Raw genomic sequence first — 24,376 nt, forward strand, 5'->3', positions numbered from 1 at the left:
CAACGCACTTTCATGACACGTGCCCACATTCAACAATACCACAAGCGTCAATGTCGCTCAAGGTCAAGGAGCTCTGCATTGATTGTTTGCGAGATACCTGTTACTTGTTCGCACCACAGAAAGCTTGCACAGTGGCGCCACCTACCGAGAAAAAAAACAGTCTCGATTTCAAATTGCCGCACTATGTAGGCCCAGCAGACAGAATTGAAACAATTTGATGGAAATTTATAAATGAATGACTTTGTATTTTGAATTTCTGTAATTTAGCAAGACTTTTCTGCCATTTCAGATAATCGGGACAATAATGATGAGTGATAATATGATGAAGGGACACTCACAAAGAACACCCATGTCCAGGCTGGGATTCAAACCTGGGATCCCTGGTGTCAAAGCCCACTTCGCTAAATACTCCACCACAAAGGTCAACATATGAATGAATTAATCTAGGCTATAATCATCAACTAATAGAGGAAGAATCCTCTAAGAGACAAGGTCTCATAAGTGGCTTTCTTTTACTTACTTTGAATTATTCATTTCTCCACTTCTTCTATTCAAGAACTTTCCCCAGTTGTACTCAAGGTGCTTCCTTATCAACAAACTTTTGGTCTAGGGACCAAAATTCAAAATGCTTGCAACAAAACCAAGACCATTAACTATTATGCAACATCTGACTCATTACTGTCGTCTTATTTTGTATGTCAATTCTTGCACTAAATCTTCACATTGCTTGTAGTTTGGTGTTATTTACCACAAAGCTCTTGAGTTGCTATGCATTTCTTCAGTGCAAGTACCTTTAATGGCAGTGTTTATAGCAATACACATCTCCTCTTTCCAGATCTAATGAGGATAAACTTACAGAAGCTGGATGGACAAACATGGTTGTCCACTGAATGGTAACAGCACAGGAATACATAGAGGCCATGAAATACATAGAAGCCAACAAGGAAGGGATGTTTCTCTGCAAGATGAGTATTACGTTTTACTTTAATCTAATATAATCTAGCATTAACATTTCATATAATGTATTCTTAGTAGATTTGTTTGATTAATACATGATAATATCTTTTTTTTATTATAAAGACTTATTTCTTTAGTGAAGCCACGGTGGTCTGGTAGGTAGGGCATGTGGCTGGCATGAAGGAGATCAGCGTTTGATTTCCAGGATGGGTGATATAAGGTCAGCATTTTTCCAGGCATTGTCCCACATGAGCATCTCTGAAGCTAACCCAGTCCCAAAAGAACTGGTACCTGGGGGTAATCCTGTGTAATCCTATCCCCACATCCCCCTACATATTAAGCCCCATGGCATGGTGCAAAGTAGGTGGAGAACTTTACCTTACCTTGGAATTTCACCACTAATTTAAATTTAATAAGTTAATAATTCATTCAACCTCAGAAATACTCAAATATTATCTTAGAAAATTTTGTTGAAACTTCATTATTTTCTTTTCAGAATGTTGTATATTCCATAAACACTTTCTTGAAAAGTGACAGAGATGTTAACATCTTGGTTTCTATGCTGGCTTTGCTGTCACAAAATGATAAACCCAAGATCAGTAGCATGGCATATCCCATGGCACTACAGCCCTGGAAGGACCTTGGCCTATCTCCCGACTGCCAGTCTCCCTCCCACAATCCTACCAAGAGGTGTGAAGATCTTCTACAGGTAATGAGGTGACATATGATCAGCATGTCGAAACCTCAGCCAATGTAGGAGATTTTCCTGGCTGGGTTACGCTACTCACTTGTAGCTCCCCAGTCTCCTCACGATGGTGAGTAGAGACTGAAGCCAGGCAGAGCATATGCTGTCCGGAAGCTGAGGCCATGGAAGAGGACAAAATTCAAGGTAGGTATAAGGACAAAATTTTGAATTTTAGATTTAAAACTTAATATTATTGCGATGCATGATAATAATTTGTAATTATAAACACTCATATATTTAGTAATTAGATTTGAAATAGTGCATTTTTTAACCCTCCTATATATATTAAAAAGCTTATTACACTAATAGAGAGACAAATATTATTTTAGAAAATTATGCTGAATGATTATTATTTTCTTTTCAGAATGTTGCATATTCCATGAAAGTTTATTGAAAAGTGATGGAGATTAATTAATATCTTGGCATCCTTCCTGGCTTACTTGTCAGAGAATGACCAACCCAAGGTCAGTATAAGGATAATATTTTTGAGAATTAAATTTAAAACCTAATATTATTACCATTTGGGTAATAATTTATAAACACTTCAATTATATGTAATTTAAATTTGAAATAGTAAATTTTTAAATCTCGTAGATGTAAGGAAAGCAATTACTTAAGTGATACATATAAACAGAAATATTATTTTAGAAAATTATCCTGAATCTTTATTATTTTCCTTTCAGAACGTTGAACATTTCAAAATATTTCTTGAGGAGCTACCCAGTGTAACATTTTGGCAACCTTGCTGACTGGATTGCCAAAAAAGGATAAACACAAGGCTAGTATAATGATAAAATTAGGAGTTTTAGATTTAAAAACTAACATAAATTTAACATAACCAAGACAATAATTTATAATTACAAGCACTAATTTCTTCAGTAATTAGATTTGAAATAGTGAATTTTCTTTATTGTCCTAGATATATTTAAAAATTTATGTTACTAATAGATTCCCAAACAAATGTTACTTTACAAAATGTTGTTGACTGTTTATTATTTTCTTTTCAGAATGTTGCACATTCAATAAACAGTTTATTGAAAAGTGATGGAGAGTAATATATTGTCAGAGAAAGATAATTCCAACATCAGCAACATGACATAACCCCTGGCTCTACAGCCCTGGAAGGGCACTGGCCTATCTCCCGACTGCCAGTCTCCCTACCACAATCCGATCAAGAGGTGTGGAGATCTTCTACAGGTAATGAGGTGATGTGGGGTCAGCACGTCGAACGACTAGCCATTGTAGGAGATTCTTATGACTGGGTTACGCTACTCACCAGTCTCCTCACGATGGTGGGTTGAGACTGAACCCAGGCAGACTTGAATGTATGCTGTTCTGCAGTCGGGAGGCCATGGTGGACAACAAAATCCAAGGTAGTTACAAGGATACAATTTTGAATTTTAGATTTTAAACTTAACATTATTATAATGCAGGATAATAATTTGTAATTATAAACAATCATATCTTTAGTAATTAATTTGAAATAGTGCAATTTTTAACCCTCCTATATATATGTATTAAAAAGCTTATTATACTAATAGAGAGACAAATATTATTTTAGAAAATTATGCTGAATGATTATTATTTTCTTTTCAGAATGTTAAACATTCCATGAACAGTTTCTTGAAGAGTGACGGAATGGAATATCTTGGCATCCTTCCTGGCTTACTTGTCAGAGAAAGACAACCCAAGGTCTGTATAAGGATAACATCTTTGATTGATTGATTGAGTTGGTGTTTTAAGTCCACTTTTTGCACATTAAGGCTAATTGGGACTGGACCTACAGTTTAAAGTGGGATCCGAACCAATATGTGCCTCCATCGGGTATCGAACCCGGGAACCCTTGATTACAAGGCAACGACACTACCACTGCTCCATCGCAGAGGCCGATAACATTTTTGAGAATTAAATTTGAAACCTAATATTATTACAATCAGGGTAATAATTTATAAACACTTCAATTATTTAGTATTAATTTGAATTTGGAATAGTACATTTTCACTCTCCTAGATGTATGGAAAACAATTACTAAAGTAATACAGATAACACAAATATAATTTTAGAAAATTATCTTGAATGTCTTCTATTTTCCTTTCAGAACGTTGAACATTTCAAAATGTTTCTCAAGGAGCTACCCAGAAACATCTTGGCAACCTTGCTGGCTGGATTGCGAGAAAGAGATAAACCATGGTCAGTATAACCATAAAATTAGCAGATTTAGATTTAGAAACTAACATTAATATTAACCAAGACAATAATTTACAATTGCATAGAAGCACTTATTTCTTCAGTAATTAGATCTGAAATAGTGCATTTATTTTATTCTCCTAGATATGTTCAAAAATTTACATAACTAATAGATTCACAAACCAATAATATTTTGTTCATTGTTTTCTTTTCAGAATGTTGTACATTCCATGAAATGTTTCTTGAAAAGTGATGAAGAGTCATATCTTGACAACCTTGCTGGCTTTCTTGTCAGATAAAAGAGAAATCCAACATCAGGACATCAGGACAGGACATAACCTTTGGCTCTAAAGATTTGGCCTATATCCCAACTGCCAGTCTCCCTCCCACATTCCTACCAGGAAATTTTTACGACCGGGTTACGCTACTCACTTGTAGCTGCCCAGTCTCCTCACAATGGTGAGTTGAGACTGAACCCAGGCGGACTTGAGCATATGCTGTCTGGCAGTTGGAGGCCATGGAAGAGGACAAAATCCAAGGTAGGTATAAGGATAAAATTTTGAATTTTAGATTTAAAACTTAACATTATTATAATGCAGGAAAATAATTTGTAATTATAAACACTCATATATTTAGTAATTAGATTTGAAACAGTGCATTTTCTAACCCTCCTATATATATTAAAAAGCTTATTATACTAATAGAGAGACAAATATTATTTTAGAAAATTATGCTGAATGATTATTATTTTCTTTTCAGAATGTTGCATATTCCATGAAAGTTTATGGAAAAGTGATGGAGAGTAATTAATATCTTGGCATCATTCCTGGCTTACTTGTCAGAGAACAACCAACCCAAGGTCAGAATAAGGATAACATTTTTGAGAATTAAATTTAAAACCTAATATTATTAAAATTTGGGTAATAATTTATAAACACTTCAATTATATGTAATTTAAATTTGAAATAGTAAATTTTTAAATCTCCTAGGTGTATGGAAAGCAATTACTAAAGTGATACATATAAACAGAAATATTATTTTAGAAAATTATCCTGAATGTTTATTATTTTCCTTTCAGAACGTTGAACATCTCAAAATGTTTCTTGAGGAGCTACCCAGGGTAACAGTTTGGCAACCTTGCTGACAGGATTGCCAGAAAAGGATAAACACAAGGTCAATATAACAATAAAATTAGGAGTTTTAGATTTAAAAACTAACATTCATTTTAACCAAGACAATAATTTATAATTATAAGCACTAATTTCTTCAGTAATTAGATTTGAAATAGTGCATTTTCTTTATTGTCCTATATATATTCAAAAATTTATGTTACTAATGGATTCACAAAAAAATATTACTTTACAATTTGTTGTTGACTGTTTATTATTTTCTTTTCAGAATATTGCACATTCAACAAACAGTTTATTGAAAAGTGATGGAGAGTAATATCTTGTCAGAGAAAGACAAATCCAACATCAACAACATGACATAACCCGTGGCTCTATGGCCCTGGAAGGGCATTGGCCTATCTCCCAACTGCCAGTCTCCCTCCAACAATCCTACTAAGAGGTGTGGAGATCTTCTACAGGTAATGGGGTGACGTGGGGTCAGCACATCGAATCCTCAGCTGTTTGTGATTTGCTTTATTTTACTTCGCCTTTTGTGCCACTTTTTGCTTATTTACGAAGACGAGGATGATTGATGATATGATGAATGGACATTCGTAAATATCCATGCCCAGGCCAAGATTCGAACCAGGGATTCTTGGCATAGTAGCGTGATGTGCTAACCACTCTGCCACAGGTGCCGGCCCCTCAGCTGTTGTAGAATATTCTTATGACCAGGTTACAGTACTCAATTGTAGCTCTCCAGTCTCCTCACGATGGTGAGTTGAGACTGAACCCAGGCAGACTTGAGCATATGCTGTCCGGCAGTCGGAGCCAAAGGGAGGGCAAAATCCAAGCTAGGTATAAGGATAAAATTATGAATTTTAAATTTAAAACTTAACATTATTATGATCCAGGATAACACTTATTTCATTAGTACATATTTCTGGGGTACACAAGTTCCGCAATGGGTGCTGGGAGAGGTTCACACACAAGACAGAGTAGCACACTGGGAGGTCATCTAGAGGTTGGCAGTGTTGTACTCTCTATTTCCTTGAAATAGATGTTACCACCTTTTACCTCATTCTGTATATTACAAATCTGTTTTTCTTTCAGATAAATCTATGTACGTACGCCACATCCTAGTTTCTTGAAAGTTTTGGTAAGTGTAATGTGATCAGATACTATGTAGATTAAATATTTTAAAATAAGCATTTCACAAGCAAACAGACAGCTCATTGAATACTTCAACTGCCTCCAAGAAGAAGGTAAATGGATAATTATAAATAGATTTAAATATGATTGCAATTCTGTAATACAGTGCATTTTATGGTCGAGGTGTCCATGGAGCAGCAGCTAATGTGGCGGGAAGTATGTTCGCGTCTGCTGGCAAACTGGATGGATGCAACATTCACATAACTGGAATCGCTAGCTATGTAATTAAATAATCTCGTACAATTACATGGACAGTCAAAATTAAAATGAGCACATACCTTGTTACAAGAGGTGCTGGAAATGATATCCTCCAACATTCACACATTTACAGCATATTTATATCAAATTTTCACAAACACGTATCAGTTCCTCTTCCGAAATTGCCTCAATTTCCCAATTAGAGAAGTGCCAGCCGCTGCTCCACAGATGTCTCCAGCATAAAAGGCACTGTGTAATATACAGTTATAAGTTACTAATAAAATTATAAATCTTGTCTTTATGTGTAATGTTACTTGTGACCATACTAAATTAATTTCTTACAGCTTCAATTTAATTATATTCTTCCAATTTCAGGTTTTCAGGATTTTTTTTCTTTTTTCCTTTTGTCTAAAATAAACCCAATAAAAGAAATGGTAACTAGAGATTTGATTTGATTTTTGTTATTTAGCATTGCTGTTCTACCACTTTTGGCTAATGCTATGATGAGGATGAGTGATGATATGATTAAACTAGGCTGGGATTCAAATCTTGGATCTCTCATATCATAACCATTGCAACAAGAGAGAGTTACTGTCAGAATAATTTTCTCTAGATTTTTAATAAACAAAAATTTCATACTAAGTAATTGGTGACAGTTTATCTCTCATTGTAATATTAATGGTGTCTTTTTACAATTCAAATGGTTTATAAGGTTTCTAATTAGTTTTAAAATATATTTTCATTCACTTCTTCATTATCTTCATTATTTTATTGTGTCATGCAATTAATGCACTTCAAAGGAACATTTTTGAATATTTTTATGAAAATGAAATCATAATTTTTAACCATACCAGATGTTACTTGCCTGAATAAAACTCAATGGGAACATCCTGTATATTCAACATAAATGTTTGCATCTTCTCCTATGTTAAGTCTGCCAGAAATTAAACCACAACGAACAAAAAATGATCTTGAATTACTACAAAACATTGCAAATTAAAAACTTCACATCAATTTTCCAAAATTTTGAAAAAAAAATCTACCTTGATATCCCAAATTCTGAAAAATTACTTCCACTTCGAACTTTTAGAATATTCAAATTAATCTTTGCAGTTTTCTTTTCACTGTTGTCAAGACGTCTGCAATTGATAATACAGGGTGTCTGGGCTTCAGGTAACCAAAAAGAATATGCTATAACTTTCGAACAAATTGATAGAAATGTACAAGCAAATACTCACTAGATAGGAAATATCTTCAAGATTTTATGGCCAACATGGCAACACTGCAACTGCCATGCTGTGCGCCGCATAATGGGATAACGTTAGGTATACAAATGAAAAGAGCAGAATTTCTTAAGCAGCCATGCTATGAAAGAAATGATTTTCACGTAACGAGTTACAAATAACAAAAGGAAACTATGTATGAACTGTTCATAATCGTAGATGAATAGCTGAAAGTGTTCATGTGTCAATAAATCTCAATATGAGCACCATTTGTAGCTCTACAGATATCAAAACGATAATCTACCTCTTGCCACACATTGAAAAGCATTCAGTGCCTTATAAGCGGAACTGCATTACTGATACATTCTCTCAAATCTGTCACATTTCGAATTTTTGTTTGGTACACAATGTCCTTAATGAATCCCCAAGCAAAAAAGTCTAATGGCGTCAAATCTGGGGATCTTGGGGGCCAAGGTATCGGCCCACTTCGTCCAATCCACTGTTCCAGAAATGTCCAATTGAGTAACTCTGTGATGTATCTTTGATAGTGAGGAGGGGCCCCATCCTGCTGGAAAAGAAAATCAGGAGGTATCTGAGGAAGTACAAAGTTCTCCAACATGTCTAGGTAGACCTGTCCAGTCACTGTAGGCTCTACGAAAAAAAAAAAGGTCCTACCAAGCCATGCTTACACAGTCCTAACCAGACATTAATTTTCGGTGTATCATGTTCATATTCCTTCAACTGGTGAGGATTCTCACTACCCCACACACGACAATTATACCGATTTACCTTACCACAAAACATGGAAGGTGGACTCATCACTAAAAAACACCTTATCAAGAAAATTTTCATCTTCTTCAATCCGGGTCAGCATTGTCACAGCAAAGTCTATTTTCTTCTGTGGATCAGTGCATTGTACCTTCCATAGTAGGTTAAACAAGTTGTTTCCTTTGTTTTTTTCTTCCTTCTACAGTAAGTTATCATTCAGTTTTAGTTGCCCTGAGAATCTCATGTTTTACCCTTGCCTAAGCTGGACTGATGTCACCCTCTCCGGGACGTGGTAATTCTCACACGCCGCTGAACACATCATGCTGTGAGGTCCACATCATGAATAACAAAGCAAGCAAGCACACTCTGATACCTAACAATATTGCGATTTCCCATCATGCAGCGTTCAACGTGGCAGTTGCAGTGTTGCCATGTTGGCTATAAAATCTTGAAGATATTTCCTATCGAATGAGTATTTGCTTGGACATTTCTATCAATTTGTTCGAAAGTTATAGCATGTTCTCTTTGTTTACCTGAAGCCCAGGCATCCTGTAGTCTGATACTGTCATGAAAGTCTTGCAGATACCTAGACAACAGCAAAAGGAGACTACACAACATTCACTTGAATGTCCCAATGGGATTATAAACAGTTCTAATTTCAATATTGTAGTGTATTCTCAAGAAAAAAATGTTTGAAAAGGTCTTAGTTGTCACAAGCCAAAAGTCCAGGGCACTATAATGCTGAGAAGTAATATTATTGTAACCATCACAATTGGACTTTGGAAGTTTACAAAACAGGCAAATACTATCTGTCAGTCCTAAGTCTGCAAGTGGGAAGGGAAATTATGATTTCTTGTAATATTTAGTACTATGAGAGAGTGAGAGAGAAACAGAGTTAGTGTACTGAGTTAGTTATCTATTTTGGTATTAACTTTTGCAAACCTTGTTCAATGAGAAGACATAAAAGTAAGAAGAAAATTTTAGTCAGAATGCTTATGTTGTGCAGCATCTCACATAACAATTTCATATTTGGAATTTTGATAACAAAATTTTCTTGATTCATATGAACCACACTGCTGTAAATTGCTTGCGAGCACTTTAACTCTGGACATTTTGATTAGTCTCTGTCTCTGCTGGGTGCCTTAAAGTCACGAGGGTGAAGACATATGGAATTTGGATCCTGAAGGGAGGTCAAAGTTAAGTTCTCGAACTAGTAACACTGTTGCTGAAATATTAGAGATCCCACCTCGGTGTCTGCAGCCGGAAACTTTACGACATAGGTATCAGGTGCAGGTTTGTTTACGTGGAACAGCTGGTTGGTCTCACAGAAACAAGGGTGTCCTTTGAATCTTCCCTCTTCCTTATGTCTGGGACGAGGAGTGAGATAAGTCTGTCTCCAATATTCGACCATCAACAACGTGCAAAATTTATGTTGGCTGCAGCCCATTTCGAATCTGAAGAAAGATCAAGAGGTTATTGGAAGACCACCACGGAATTTGTCTCGGGTTGCAGATCCATTAATTAACAGGATTTCTGGTTCCGTGGGAGCTGTCTGGAGACAGCTGTTTTGTTTCAAGGGGCGAGGCTTGACAAGACTGTAATGGAAAGTCTGTCATACAGGGTTGATTTTAGGAAGTACAGTCCCCTCATAAAGATGTAGCTACTAAAATTTTCACTTTGATTTAAGTAATGAGAGTTTGAAGAACAGAAACAAGAATGTTAATAGAGCAGAAGATAATATTTTCATAAACATTGCACATGTGAGTTAGTTACCAACATGCCTTGCACGTAAACAGACACCATTTAGACTCTGTGAAATGCTTGGTGTGGTTGTGGTGGACAATGGAAGTGGTGCATGAAGGTGATTGAAAATCCCGCCGAGTGTGAGATACGATCAAGGATCAGGTTTTTGACAGCGAAAAATGTGAAAGCGGCAGACATTTATCAGCAGTTACGTGAGGTGTATGGTGAGAATATCATTGTTGAAGGCAGGTGGGTAAATGGATACGTCTGTTTAAGGCCGGTCGCACGAATGTTCATGACAAACCACGAAATCTGTGTGCTCAGTGGGTGCCAGAAATGCTCACAGAGGGATACAAGAGTAAGCGAATGGCAAGTGCATTGTCTTTTTTGACACGGTACCAAAGTGAAGGTGACGAACTGTTGAGCCATATCGTCACTGGGTACAAGTCATTGTGTCCATCTACACCCCCAAAACAAAACAACAATCCAAGGAATGGCACAACACATCATCCCCACAAAGGTGAAGTTCAAGCAAGCAACCTCCACCAAGAAACTCATGCTCACCATCTTCTGTGACAGGTTCAGGGTGCTTCTGATTGAGTTTATGCCAAATGGACAAATAGTTAATGCAGCCGTGCACTTTCAAGTAACTCTCAAGAATCTTAGCCGAGCAATACAGAATAAACGACGAGGAATGCTGTCTTCCGGTATGATGTTGCTGCAAGACAACGCACGGCCACACACTGCAGTTGCCACACAGCCGCTCATTGACTCATTTGGCTGGGAGTGGATGGACCACCCTCTGTACAGTCTGGATCTCGCTCCTAGTGATTATCACCTATTCCTCCATTTGAAGACTTTCCTCGCTTGGAAGCGATTCAACAGCGCCGATGAAGCCAAACATACCGTGAGGGATTGGCTGTCTGACCTGGCGGCAGATTTCTTTGAGAGGGTCTACAAAAGCTCATCTACAGCTACGACAAGTGTCTCAACATTTATGGGGACTACGTTGAGAAGTAGCTGAATGTACATATGAACAGCCACAGAGATAATTACATTTCTTCCTTTGCATGTTTTAGTTTCATTTCAAAATGGTCCCTGATTAAAAAAATAAACCTTGTACCATCTGACAGTGCTCAGTCTGCAAGTGGCATGGGAAATTATGGTTTCACGTGTAATATTGAGTAGTATTGGAGAAAAATCACAAACTGTTCAACTGTTTCTTGCAGGGGTTTATCTATATTTATCCATTGGGATAAGTAAATTTAGAAGCAAAATTACCATAACTTCGGCATTCGGAACATTCTTGAGTTACGTGTGAGATATTTTACACACAAAATTTAAGTTTCTAGACATGAAATAGGATTAAAATATTCATAATGAACTAATTTCATAGAATTATGAAGTACTTTGTGGTGTTTGGTAGCACATGAAAAACTTGAGTATAGGCTGAATGCATGAAAAGCATTAACAAAAAAGTGCAGGGTCTGTTGTAAGAACGGCCGAAACACGCCCTCTCCAATAAAGGCGATTTTATTATTATTATTATTATTATTATTATTATGTGTGTGATACTTTAAAAATGTAGAAAGTTTTGACTTCATTTGTCTGTGAAGCATATAGGCTGCTTTTATTGGTAAAATGTGCAAATTATATGCATTCACAAACATATAAATATTAATGCAAATAAAAACCATAATAATTTCCATATTAATGTATATTTTTTTATTTACATGGAGCAGCAGAGTGTTAGGGGGTCTGCCAAAAAAAATTGCAAATAGGGTCAGATCATGATAAAACATAAATAGTAGTAATAATAACTTTAATAATGATTACTATAGTGGAACCACAAGGAAAGAAACCTGCGCAGAATCACATTGCGCATGCAGGTGGGGAAAAGGATGGGGGAAGGAGCCTTGAGCGCGGCCAACGTCAGTGTTGCCAGACCTATTGATTTATTGGTAGAATTCCATAATAAACTATTGCTATGGCACCTCCAATGGCCTGATCAAAAACACGTTTCCTGCTCATCTTACTTGAACATGGAGGGGAGAGATAGAGTAGAACTCCACTCAGCCATGAAAAGTGCTATTTGAACTGTGAAATTATGTCAAACAATACTTAATTGTGCTAGGACATTATTATTATTTTATTACTATTACTATTACTATTACTACATTACTATGTTTAGAAAATCTATTTCTTTTTTAGTTATTTTACGTCACTTTTGTGTGTCTACGGGTAAGTACGACAATATGGATGAATGAAAAACTGATGAAATGGATGAAGTGACACAAACACAGTGAAACGTCCTTGCCTTACTAGGTAGAAACACTGACTTCGTAGCATGGGCAAATTATTTTATACAGGTATGTGTGTGTATATGTATATGTATATATATATATTGAATGCAGCAACATAGAGGCAGCATAACTGACAAATAAAGCATTTGAGTGTTAATAACAAGAAATTTGCTAGATAAACTTTCATCGGCTTGAAAATAACTAATTTTCTATCCATAATATACTATTCTTAAATACTTAATTTTCTACAAAATTATACAGGGTGTTTCTAAAGGTCGTTTACAATGCTTGGGAGGTGATTCCTCACACGAAAACAAGCAAAAAGTGTGAGTTCCATTTTTATGACTGAGGCTTTGTTTCCGAGATAGGAGCCTCGCAAAAGGTGACAAAGTGAATGTCACACCTAACTGGGACGAATACTATCACAGACAGAGAGGCGGTTCCAAGGGAATCATCAAGGAATCGTATGCGCTCAGTCCGGAAGTCACAATGAAAAGTTCACTGCACACATGCGCAATGGAGTCCTCAAAGGAATTGGGGATTTCCAGCAAGAACAATGCATGGAAAGGGTATGTAAGGCAGCAAGAAGGACTGTGACAATGAGAAATGTGTTAAAGACAACACATCCCAACCTCAAACATCAAAACATGAGCACGGAACAAAAAATCCAAAAAGTTGAGCATGGTTTCATACCCCAGTTACACAGGAGGAATGAACGAATCATGTCATGTGGCATAGTAATGTCAAATTACAGGCGGACATACATTTTGCGGGAAGTCAAGAGAGTTTGCGACGTTTGCTGCGAAAGATGGGATTTAGGTGGAGGAAGAGGAGGCTGTCATTTTTGCTGCTTAATGCGATGCATATTGTTTTCTGTGTTAAAATTGCCATGCTTTGATGGGTGACCAAGTCATAGCAGGGCCGGAGGGAGGGGAGGGCGAACCGTGCCATCGCCCAGAGTGGCAAAATTTGAAGAGAAGAAAAAATAAGCCTATTGAAAACTGTGATCGAGCGAGATATTCTTTTGCGCTGAATAGTATTGAAATAGCATAAGAAGTCTCATTATTTATTTTATATTTTGATGTTTTAGTTAGGAATATATTGATTTTCAATTTTCCGTTGCTGCGTAATGACCGGGGGGGGGGGGGGGGTCGAAATAGAGCGGCATCTGCCGCCACCTCCCAGGGAGGCAAAATGACTAGCGCTGGCCCTGGTTCATAACAAAAGAAAAAGCCGCGCAGCTTATCGTCTAGTGGCAGTGTATGTACTTGTTATTGTTGTGGAAGCCAGCATTCCTTGTAAATGTACAACAAAGGCAACCGACTGTCGCCGATCTCAGAGAGGAAATAATAATACTGCTTGAGGAGGAGTGTTATGGTGCAATTGTAGCAGTTTAACACGTTGGCATGTTATTATCTGCCGCTGCATTTCCATACCAATGTATACGGGTTTTGGGAGTGAAAAGTTAGAACGCCACCAGTGCATTAATGCAATGAAAAATAATATATATATATTTTTTATTTTGTTTGAAATCACTCAAATAAGGAATCGTATGAAGAAGTCTTCTTTGCAGCATTTTTGGTAATTTTACTTATGTGTTAGTTCATATTTTGCGAATTTTTAGTCCATATGTATGTAGCTACATACAAAGCCACTTGTTAGTACATATTAATCCTAGTCCTGGTATAATGCATGACGTTTAAAACTCAACGTTAGATAGACCTGAATTCTCTAATTTTATTGTTGTACGTAACAGCTGTGCATCGGCGCACTGCAGCGATTTTTCTATCTGCTCCATTAGCAACACTGCTTCTTTAGTTGTTTCGTGCATCGCACGGCAGAAATATCTGCGCTGGACTCTACTCAAAGTAACCTACCCCCTGCTGCTTCTTTGTTACCATGTTAAACCATATAAGCATCCAGTCCAACTAGCCCCAAGACTCAAGCATCCCCTTAAAAACTTAGCACTTTCATATACTACACAGATACAGATATATTGCTTTTTGGATTGGATTGGATTGATTCAATTAGGTTATTTTATGTCGCTTTTCTGCCACTTTTGGCTAATCATGTTGACGAGGATGAATGGTGTTAAGATGAGGTAGATGAAGGGACAATCACAAGCATAAAGGATCACACAACACAATTCCTACAGAGGAATCCTTGCTGAAAGTCCAGGCGCCAGAGCCTCATTAGTCTGCAACAACCAGTTGAGGTTGTACTACGTGAAAGTGAGGATGACATACTTATACATTGAAAGTTACTTCAGAAAAATTTTCTCCTCACAGTTTTCAAACTCACTCTTTCTTTGTCAAAGTTTGGGGCTCACCAAAAAAAAAAAAAAAAAGGCCTGGCTATATCTGAATATTATGTTGTCATCCACCAGGAGACACCTCACTCTATTAATTCACACACTGAGTAGATGTATGCAAATAATTGTATAAATAGAGAGTTCAAACATTTCAACTGGAATCCACAAAGTAGACTGGAATTTTTGTGGTGTGTGAAATACGAGGGGACATCAAAACATTTTGCCTGCTGATGTACAATTTGTTTAATAATGGAAAGATTGAAACAATGAACATACATATAGTTTGCCTGTAATGTCCTCTACTTAGAGTTACCCTTGCACATAGTTCCCATCACGTTCAATGCATTTGAGCTAGCATTTTGCCCAGGCCTCAAACAAAGTTTGGAAAAATTCCACAGAACAGTCCCTGTCTCACTGTTCAGAGCTCTTTTAGCGTCCTGTAGGTCTTCGAATCTCATGCCATGAAGCAAGACTTATCACAGACTTTATGGTATCCAAAACTCTCAATCATTGCCTGTGATGACCCATAGGACATGTGCACTGCATCAGAAATTTCCTGAATGGTGATGCGTCTATCCGCTCGAATGAGCTCATCAACTGTGTGGCAGTTGTCGTCAGTCACCGACGTTGATGGTCAACCACTCCTTGGCTTGTTCACACTTTTGTTTTTCCCAGCTTCACACTTTCCGTTTCTCCCACTTTGAATATAACTATTTAAGTCTGTGCTTCGTGGCATGAGATTTGAGGTTAAACCTACAGGAGGTTAAAACAGCTCTGAACAGTAGGGCAGGGAGTGTTCTGTGAAATTTATCCAAACTTTGTTTGAGGCCTGGGAAAAATGCTCGCTCAAATGCATTGAACGTGATGGGAAATATGTGCAAGGGTAACACTGAGTAGAGGACATTGCAGGCAAACTAAATGTATGTTCATTGTTTCAATCTTTCCATTATTAAACAAATTATACCTCAACAGGCAAAAATTTTTTGATGTCCCCAGGTATAAAGGGACTTGATTGATTATTTTGAAATAATGGATACTTCAGCACATTGGCTATTTTCATCCATCGCTCAATATGGGGACAAGCACATTACCTAAAACAACATTTAGGACAGGCCCCTAAGAAGAAACTAAAATATGCCTATTAAAGACTTCCACACTCAATATTTAAAACTAGTTCATTCATTCATGACTTGACAAGAACTAAAACTATATGGTTTCTGAAGATAAGATCTCCTTGCCTATTAACATTTGAGGCTGTAAAGGGGCACTCAGCACACACAAGGAGAAACACAGGACAACACATCTCCACATGGATCCAGGGCCTGCAAGAAGTATAAATGGCATGAAATAACATGTGTAAAGTATACATTGCAGAAAAACAAAATAAGATGACTTTTGATCATGCAGTAAGCAAATGATTACTCTGAGGAATCTACATCGCCATGCAGAAATGTAAGGTTTCTCCATCAGTATTTTGCATTCATTAATTTTTTTGTATGCGAATCCCAGAGATTTTATGATTGTCCTTAAAGATGTTTCCCCACTTTGAAGAAGTCCCAAATCTTTCAACGAAATGCGCAGTTTCCCAACAGTGGGATGATCTTTCCTCCTATAATAAGAGTAAATATGGCAACAAGTAGCATCTTGGTGAAAGATATCTAAATTTGTCACACATTTACTGATATTCCTCTTCTTTCCTGTGGTTTCCAATTTTGAATCCTCGCCTTGATTTATGTCCACCACACTATATTTTTTTCCCCTATGTTAACGATAGTGTTCTTAGACACGCTGACAGCAGGAGCAGTCCTGTCCAAAACTTTATTTACAGAAATGATTGGACCCCCATTGTTTTTCTCTTGGTCAAAATATTTGCGCGCAGAATAAACCATCTCCCGCGTTTAGCCTTTGAGAGGAATTCCTTTACTGAAGGCTTTCTTTCTTTGGTACATTGTCATCTCGAGTATTCTCTCTTGTGGTTGACATTCTTCTCACAAGCACACTGACACACACAAGCAGCACACAGAAAATTATGTAAAAAAAAATACACTAAAACAACACGCTAGATACAACAAAGAATATGCTAAATTCAGTATACACTAAACAAACGGATCAGTTAAAACATCACAGCAACGCAATGCAACAAACAAACAGGTCCTCTCCCAACAACATGAAAACTGATTGCAAGAACAATCACCCGATAAGCGGCAACACCGTCATAAACGTTTTCTGTTGCTAGGTAACCAGAGCTTGGATGAAGCACTGGGAAGATATTGATTGGCTCGCAAGCCAGCAATCCACCCTCCCGCAGTGACGTAGACCCGGTTTCTCCACGTGCTTCACAAGCGTCAATACCAAACTAATTTTGCGGCAGGTATAGCTATTGTGCTTGGCAAGAATGAGGCAAATTTGTATGTTGTGCATGTTTCTCTAGGTTCTTAATAAATATCTTGAATTTTGACATCTTTCTCCGAACTGCACGTTTTCCAATTATTCATCGGAGCGTTCAATATAGTGTTACAGCTGTGATCAATAGTTCCAAAGTTATTGGGTCATGAAGTTAACTCTGATTCATTTCCCAGATTTGGGTCACATTTTCTGTTGCGCACCACCTTCTTCCACAGGCTATAACTCTAGAACTATTTCTCGGAGGAACCTAATATTTGGAATACAAGCCTTTCAGACATGATTGAACCTTCGTGCCCAATTTCATCCAAATCATAGAACCATGACCTGGAAAACTTTTCTGAAATTGGTCGATTTGACATGAAATGACCCTGTTAGTAATAATGACAAATCAATGGAGAGAAATGAACTGCTAAGAAGAAAAAAAATTCAAGTTATTGTTGCTTCATATTCCATGACGAGACACTGATGATGAATGTAAGTGCTTATATGATCAAATGGGACAATTACCTTTTTCTATCCTGCTCATATTTTTTTAGTATTTCTTCCATTCTGGAGTCCCATATATTTCTTGGTGATAAGTTTGATGGTCTCCACTCTTCCAGATATCATTTCCACATTGAGATGTATAAATTATTTAAGCTGATTGTATTTTTAATATTTGCTTTTGGTAGAAGACTGTTCTTGGAGAAATTCACGTGGAATCCTAACCACAGACTTGTTGCTGGAAATAGAAAGAAATATATTTTACTTATGTGAAATTTCTAAATTTCACGTAAGTAATTTTAAACTGTGTTTACTGTATAAAAAAAATTACCTCTTTATAAGGTATGTTATCTTACACCGGGTGTCTCAGAAATAGTTGAGGGTTATAAAAACTTATTGCAAGAATTTATGTTAATGAAACCAGTCAAGAATGAACGAGGAATGCAAACACTTCTTTTCTTGACACCTACAAATGTATGCACCATAGGTGACATGCCACCGATAGTGTGCAAGGAGATTCAATATATATGTAAGAAACAAATATTTAATGCTGTTGTCAAAGATAGGAAAATTACTATAATTCTGAATAGAGAAATGATAGAAACATAAGGCATGTCTTTGATGAAACCCCAGGAAAGGAAGTCACATGGTGTAAGGTCCGGTCCGGTGATCTTGGGAACAAAAACACTGAACAAGACACTTTGAGTGATGTGAGTGTCACCTAGAGGCAAGAATGTGAACTTTGAGTTTAACCAAAGATACATGTACAAACTGTTTGTGTTCCCCGTTTGTTCTGGACTGCTTTCATTAACATAAATTCAATAGTTTTCTTGCAATAAATTTTAAGAAATACCTAGTATTCCGTAATCTTCTATCTTATATACTTATATTTTTTACATATGGTAACATGTTTTTTGCATATATTAATATATTTTCATGTTTTCTGGTTTCTATTCCATATTTACATAGTAGTAGTTCTGTAACACATGTCAAACATTTGATTACATGGAAAATTTCAAGCGTATACAGTATTGATACACGGTCTTTGCTATGTGCATATACTTATCTATATCTTGAACTGCTGTAATTGAAAGTGATGATATATGTATAATTTGTAACAGTTGGATTTATAAATACATGCTACAATATTGTTTGTGATTATTTTCGGTATTGTCTTTTACATAAAAAAAGTAAAGTGCTCCCCTGTGCTATGCATCATGCCATGAAGGCGTATAGGAAGTGTGGGGTTAGGGCTCCACACTTTCTTGATCACGGCCAAAGGTGGGGGTGATATGATCAGCACCACGGCTCTGGCTGCCTTTAATCCCAGAGTTTACTCCAGGTACCCACATTATACGACGCTGGGTGGATGCCGGAGCTGCTTGAACAGATGGAAAAAATCCCGGTTCTCCCCTACTGAAGACACCTGCATTTATGTTGTTTATTAGCAGGTGCAGCAGATTGATAATTTATGTTTCATATATTTTGTGCTCAAAACAGCTCAAAACATGTATCATACTCATACAAAAGAAACAGTAGATTAATTCAATAACTATTTTTATTCCGTTTGTTTTCCACACCACGACGAAAATGAATTTATCCAAACATCAATAATTAGAGGATACCACCTACTTCAAATTAATAGAATTCCTTTCTTGTAAACAACACACAACATTAGAAAATGCATAATCTACATTCACTTTTGAAATTACGATAAGAAAAAAAAGGCGATACAGATAAAATTTTATCCTACATTTGAAACTTACTTTAAATTTGTAAAGAATTATCATCGTTTGTATATAATTGCTAAACACAGGTTGTTTCTGATGCATGGTGACAAAATTGCACACCATTTGCAGCACCACCAAGCGTGAAGAGAACGAAGCTGCCAGTCATGTGGGCACATTAGACCGTTGACTGTGCGTGACAGGTGTGGCCATTGCGTATCAGGAAGAATGCTGCCGAAAATCAGAGCATATTGGGAGGGTTACATAACTGCACTTTCCAACGTAAACTACAGTTATAGTGCCAGTATAAAACTGTGCAAGGAGCGTGGATTCACTATGTCCAAAAATGGCATATCACGGGTGTTGAAAAAGGGAGGTAAGACGAGGCATGGAATGATTCCTGTGGGGCAGAAACAGGCCAACTCTTGGCCTGCCACTAGCCGCACACTAGCTACAAATCGGGATGTCAGGGTGCTGTTCAAAAGGGAGAATCCAGCCACACAGAGAAATATCGCGAACCGGCTACAAACATCACTGAAGACAGTGCACACCATCATTTACCTGGATTTGGGTTTGGAAAAGCGATGCAAGGGGCGTGTTCATAAGCTCTTGCCAAAACACATCCAGGAACGTCGCACCAACTGTCACAAACTTTATGAGCGGCACCTGTCAGGTGAAAAGTGGAAGTTCGTTGTTACATTGGACGAGGCATTTGTTTATCTTGATGACTGTCACAAGCCACGTGCAATTTTTATCGATCCACAGGTTCGAGGGACTTTCAAAGATGGTTCACTGAATGTAAAGAAAGTTTTGGCATAGGTTTCATGATCATTGCTGGATACTCGTACAATGGCAAGCTGACCATACATCGTGTTGCCAAAAATACGAAAGTTAATTCCGATTATTATCAGGCTAATGTCCTGACACCCGTTTATCGCCATGACATTCCCCATCTCTACGGGAGGGATCAGAATCGTGTGTGGGTGCATCAACACAAGGCATCAAGTCACACATCTCGCTCAACCTGCCTCTTCCTCCAACAAATGGCATAAGAAACTGGAATTCGTGCCATTCCTTTGACAGACATTCCAGTGAAGTCACATGATGCCTCACCGATGGACTTTTGTGCCTTCGGCCTACTGAAACGAGCCTTGTCTCAGAGAAGACCCCGCACCATTGAAGGGCTTTGGAAAGCCTGTCAGGAAGAGTGGTTGAGGCTGGACATGACTACACTTTGTGCCAGTCTCCTACAGTGGAAACTTCACTGTCGGGCAATTGCCAAGATGCAGGGCCACCAAATAGAGCACTCTCGATGGTGGCAAAATGGATTCTCTTAAGGTAGGAGCAGTTTTAAATCGTCACCATAGATCGGAAACAACCTCTGTATAATAACAACTTACAGTCCGAGTTCTATATGCAAAGTAATTTTGTAAATGTTTACAATCAATAGGATGAGGAAAGAGCTTGTCACCATAGCCTTATATAAGGGGAGGGGTTAATGGGTCCAAACCCCTCCTTGCTTTAATAAATCATTTGAATTAATCGAATAATATTTCGAAAATATAACTTATAATGAATGGTGTTCAACAATTTTATTTTATTCATATCTTCAGAATAACTTTAACAGTATTCATTATGTTCAAAATAAGTTGTAAAAAAGCAAAATTTTTGAAAAACTATTGAACATGTACATAGATATTTTGATATATAAGTTGAAAATTTTGTAAATAAAAAAACTCAATGTACATAAAGAAAAATATTGTAATTGTTAATATAATTAATGCTCGTCTATATGTACTTACAGTGAGATGTTTAGAAATATTCACTGAAAACTGCTTAAATTCAATAATAATGTAACTATTAACCAGTTTACCATTAGTGAATAACATCCATGATCAATAGTTATTAGTTATAATACAGATATTTTAATTCTACTATCCTTGGACTACTGAAAGCTGAACCCTTCCCATTATTTTCCCTTAAATTTGACCATGGCTTGTAAGATTGGACTTTTGTATTAAATAAACTTTTCAACTTTGGAAATGCAATACCTGTGTGTACTTTGAATTATTTTTTAATTTTCGAGAAATATGGTATACACATGTGCGGACAAGAGAGAAAGTGTACAAATACCAATGCAACAAATGTAACTAGCACAAGCTACTCGAAATTCCTGGATGCTAAGAACACCAAACTTGAATGACCTAAGCGACTAATTCAAACCTACGAGAAGAAATTTATGGTCACACCTAAATGAAACACACTGAGAATATTATTAAAAGTAACTTACTCTAATTACGAAATCCAAAGCAAAAAGGAAAAGAACACAGTAGGTCTCATGTACTATCTGGAGACTATTGTTAGTGGAATTTCTTATTCTAAAATCCTCATAATTTATATTCCTTTTTGGTAGACAAGATAAATAATGGTAAAAATCAAGAGGCAATACATGATGCAAGTTATTTTTCAGGAATCAGAATAGATTGTAAGTTTTAGGAACTACAATTTACTTCTAGCTGTACATGGATATGTATCCATGTAAAATAGGTGTGTGTGTATAATGAATCTAAACTTTAGCCAGATTACAAATTCGAGAGTACGTAGATATACCTGTAACTTTAAATTCACTGACATAAATTGATAATTATATTGTTCCCTTTTACTTGTGACATTTAGAACAGACTGAGACAATATCTCGCTCTCCTACTCTTTCATATGGAACATAAATAAAAATACAACAAATAAGTTACTGACCACATTGACTGGCCAAGTGTACGAATTGTTATTCATTAAATAGCAAATTTTCACTTTATGAACTTATCTACAGAATTTCTTTTACATTGCAAGATACTTTAAATGTTGTTATGTGACACATACACATTTTTCGTAAGTTCATTAACTACATCGAAATAATCATAAAGATCTTGCTGTTTTTGACAGAATATTCTACAAGGGGAAAACATAACATAAAATATAAATTATACCAGTTAACTTTTATCTACTTTTACGACATTTCAATAAAATGTACTCAATTATCCTTTGTAATGTTTTACACATAGAAAAAATTATTGTAAAAGTTGATCATCACAGGTGAAACTATGTAGCTTGCCCACATACGGAAGTGACTGATAACTAAAGTGACCACATATTAAGCTTTGTTCTTTCAGTGTTTTATCTAAATATTTCAGACCCTTTTGATTTTTGTTTCTTGGATATATGTTTGTATTATTTCTGTTAAAAATCTATTTCTACCATGATTTGAGAAAAATATCCTGAAAAAACCCACCTTGACTTGTACATTAATTATTTTTAGTATTATAAGCTTGGTTAAGCTTTTATTTTTTCAAACTGATGACAATTCTAGAACCCCACAATTATTTACAGCAATAATTTACAACATTTTCTGACAAAACCCACATTTTGAGGGGGCTTTTTGGTGGGTTCTTCTGAAAAAACCCACATGGGGAAAACTGGGGTGGGTCTACCTTGGCCAACCCTGTTTACCTTGGCATATGAGCAGGGCTATAGTTGGGGGTATACTCTGTGAATTTAAGGTTCCACATTATCTTAAGATGAAAAAACTTCCCCCTAACTAGTGATTTACAAAGGTGTCCCCATTTCTACTACTGGAAAAGGATATGAATGTATGATATTTTTGAGTAATTCTCATGAGATGGAATTTTATTTCCCCTACTGTGTCCAAACTAATGTTTTTGCAGGAAGTAGAATTATTGCAATGTTCAGGTGGCCAAAATTTCCTGTGCTGAAGCTTTGAACTGAAATATATTGAGATTGACAGCATCTTTAAAAGGGTTAACCAGAAATACATTGTTTTAGATTAACAGCAATGTATTTTATATCAATCTGGTTTGTTGTAAGGAATGGTTGAAAATCCATCCGTTACAATGCAGAGATTAATGATATGAATGACCATTATAAACTACAAATGGACATTAATGAAATTAAGAAGTGGTTAGATGATAATCAACTTTCTATCAACTTGTCTAAGTCAGTTGCAATGACCTTCTCACGCAACAGACAGCACTCCTGCTACAATTATAACATAGACAATGTGAATCTTAGTCTTGTAGAAGATGTTAAGGATCTTGGGGTTTTTCTTGACAGGAAACTTAGCTTTAAGGTTCATCTTAATCATATTGTGTCAACAAGTAGAAAACTGACAGGTTGGGTCATAAACAAATGGCAAGGTCTGAACAACCTCCACCTTCTCTTAGTTATGTATATGGCATTTGTCAGACCCATTCTGGAATTCAGTTCTGTGACATGGAATTTTTCCTGTGGTGTTGGAAAATGTGACATCATTGAGAATATACAAAAGAAATTTCTTTCCTATTTATATTTTAGATTTAAACTGTTTAAATTATTTTATAGTTATGACAACCTATTGAACAAGTTAAACGTTGAATACCTTTCAGCTAGAAGAAACAGAAATGACATAAAATTTGTTGAGAAAATTTTAGAAGGTTACTACTCTGTCCCTACGCTTTTATCGAGATTATCTATACAAGCTACACCGTATCGAGTACGTGCTAAAGGGTCGTTATTGACAACATCCACAGATTATAAATATAATGAGTTTCTAACCTCCATAGTCAGTAGTTATAACGATTTTCAACGAGCCTAAAGATCAATTGTATTTTAATCAATCATCAGGAGTATTTAATGACTTATCATGTATACTTTAATATATATATCATTCATATTTTATTGTACCTCTTATTGTATTTAGTATTTCTTTTGTAGTCACATCTTTATCAACCAATCTTGTATTATAAATTTATGACTTTTTTGCATTTACATGTATACGTACTGCTGTACTAAGGCCAGCCAGCTGTTTTTCAGCAGGATAATACTTGCATAAATAAATAAATAAATAAACTAAGATCTGAAGCAGTAGTTTCTACTCAAGGTGGAACGTTTTTGTCATGGAAGTGAAGCATCTTTTTTATTTAACAAAGCATTTCTCCCATTTTTCTCAAGTGT

The sequence above is a fragment of the Lepisma saccharinum genome, chromosome 19 (genome assembly GCF_977018435.1).
Source record: "Lepisma saccharinum chromosome 19, izLepSacc3.1, whole genome shotgun sequence".
In the NCBI taxonomy this organism is placed as follows: Eukaryota; Metazoa; Arthropoda; class Insecta; order Zygentoma; family Lepismatidae; genus Lepisma; species Lepisma saccharinum.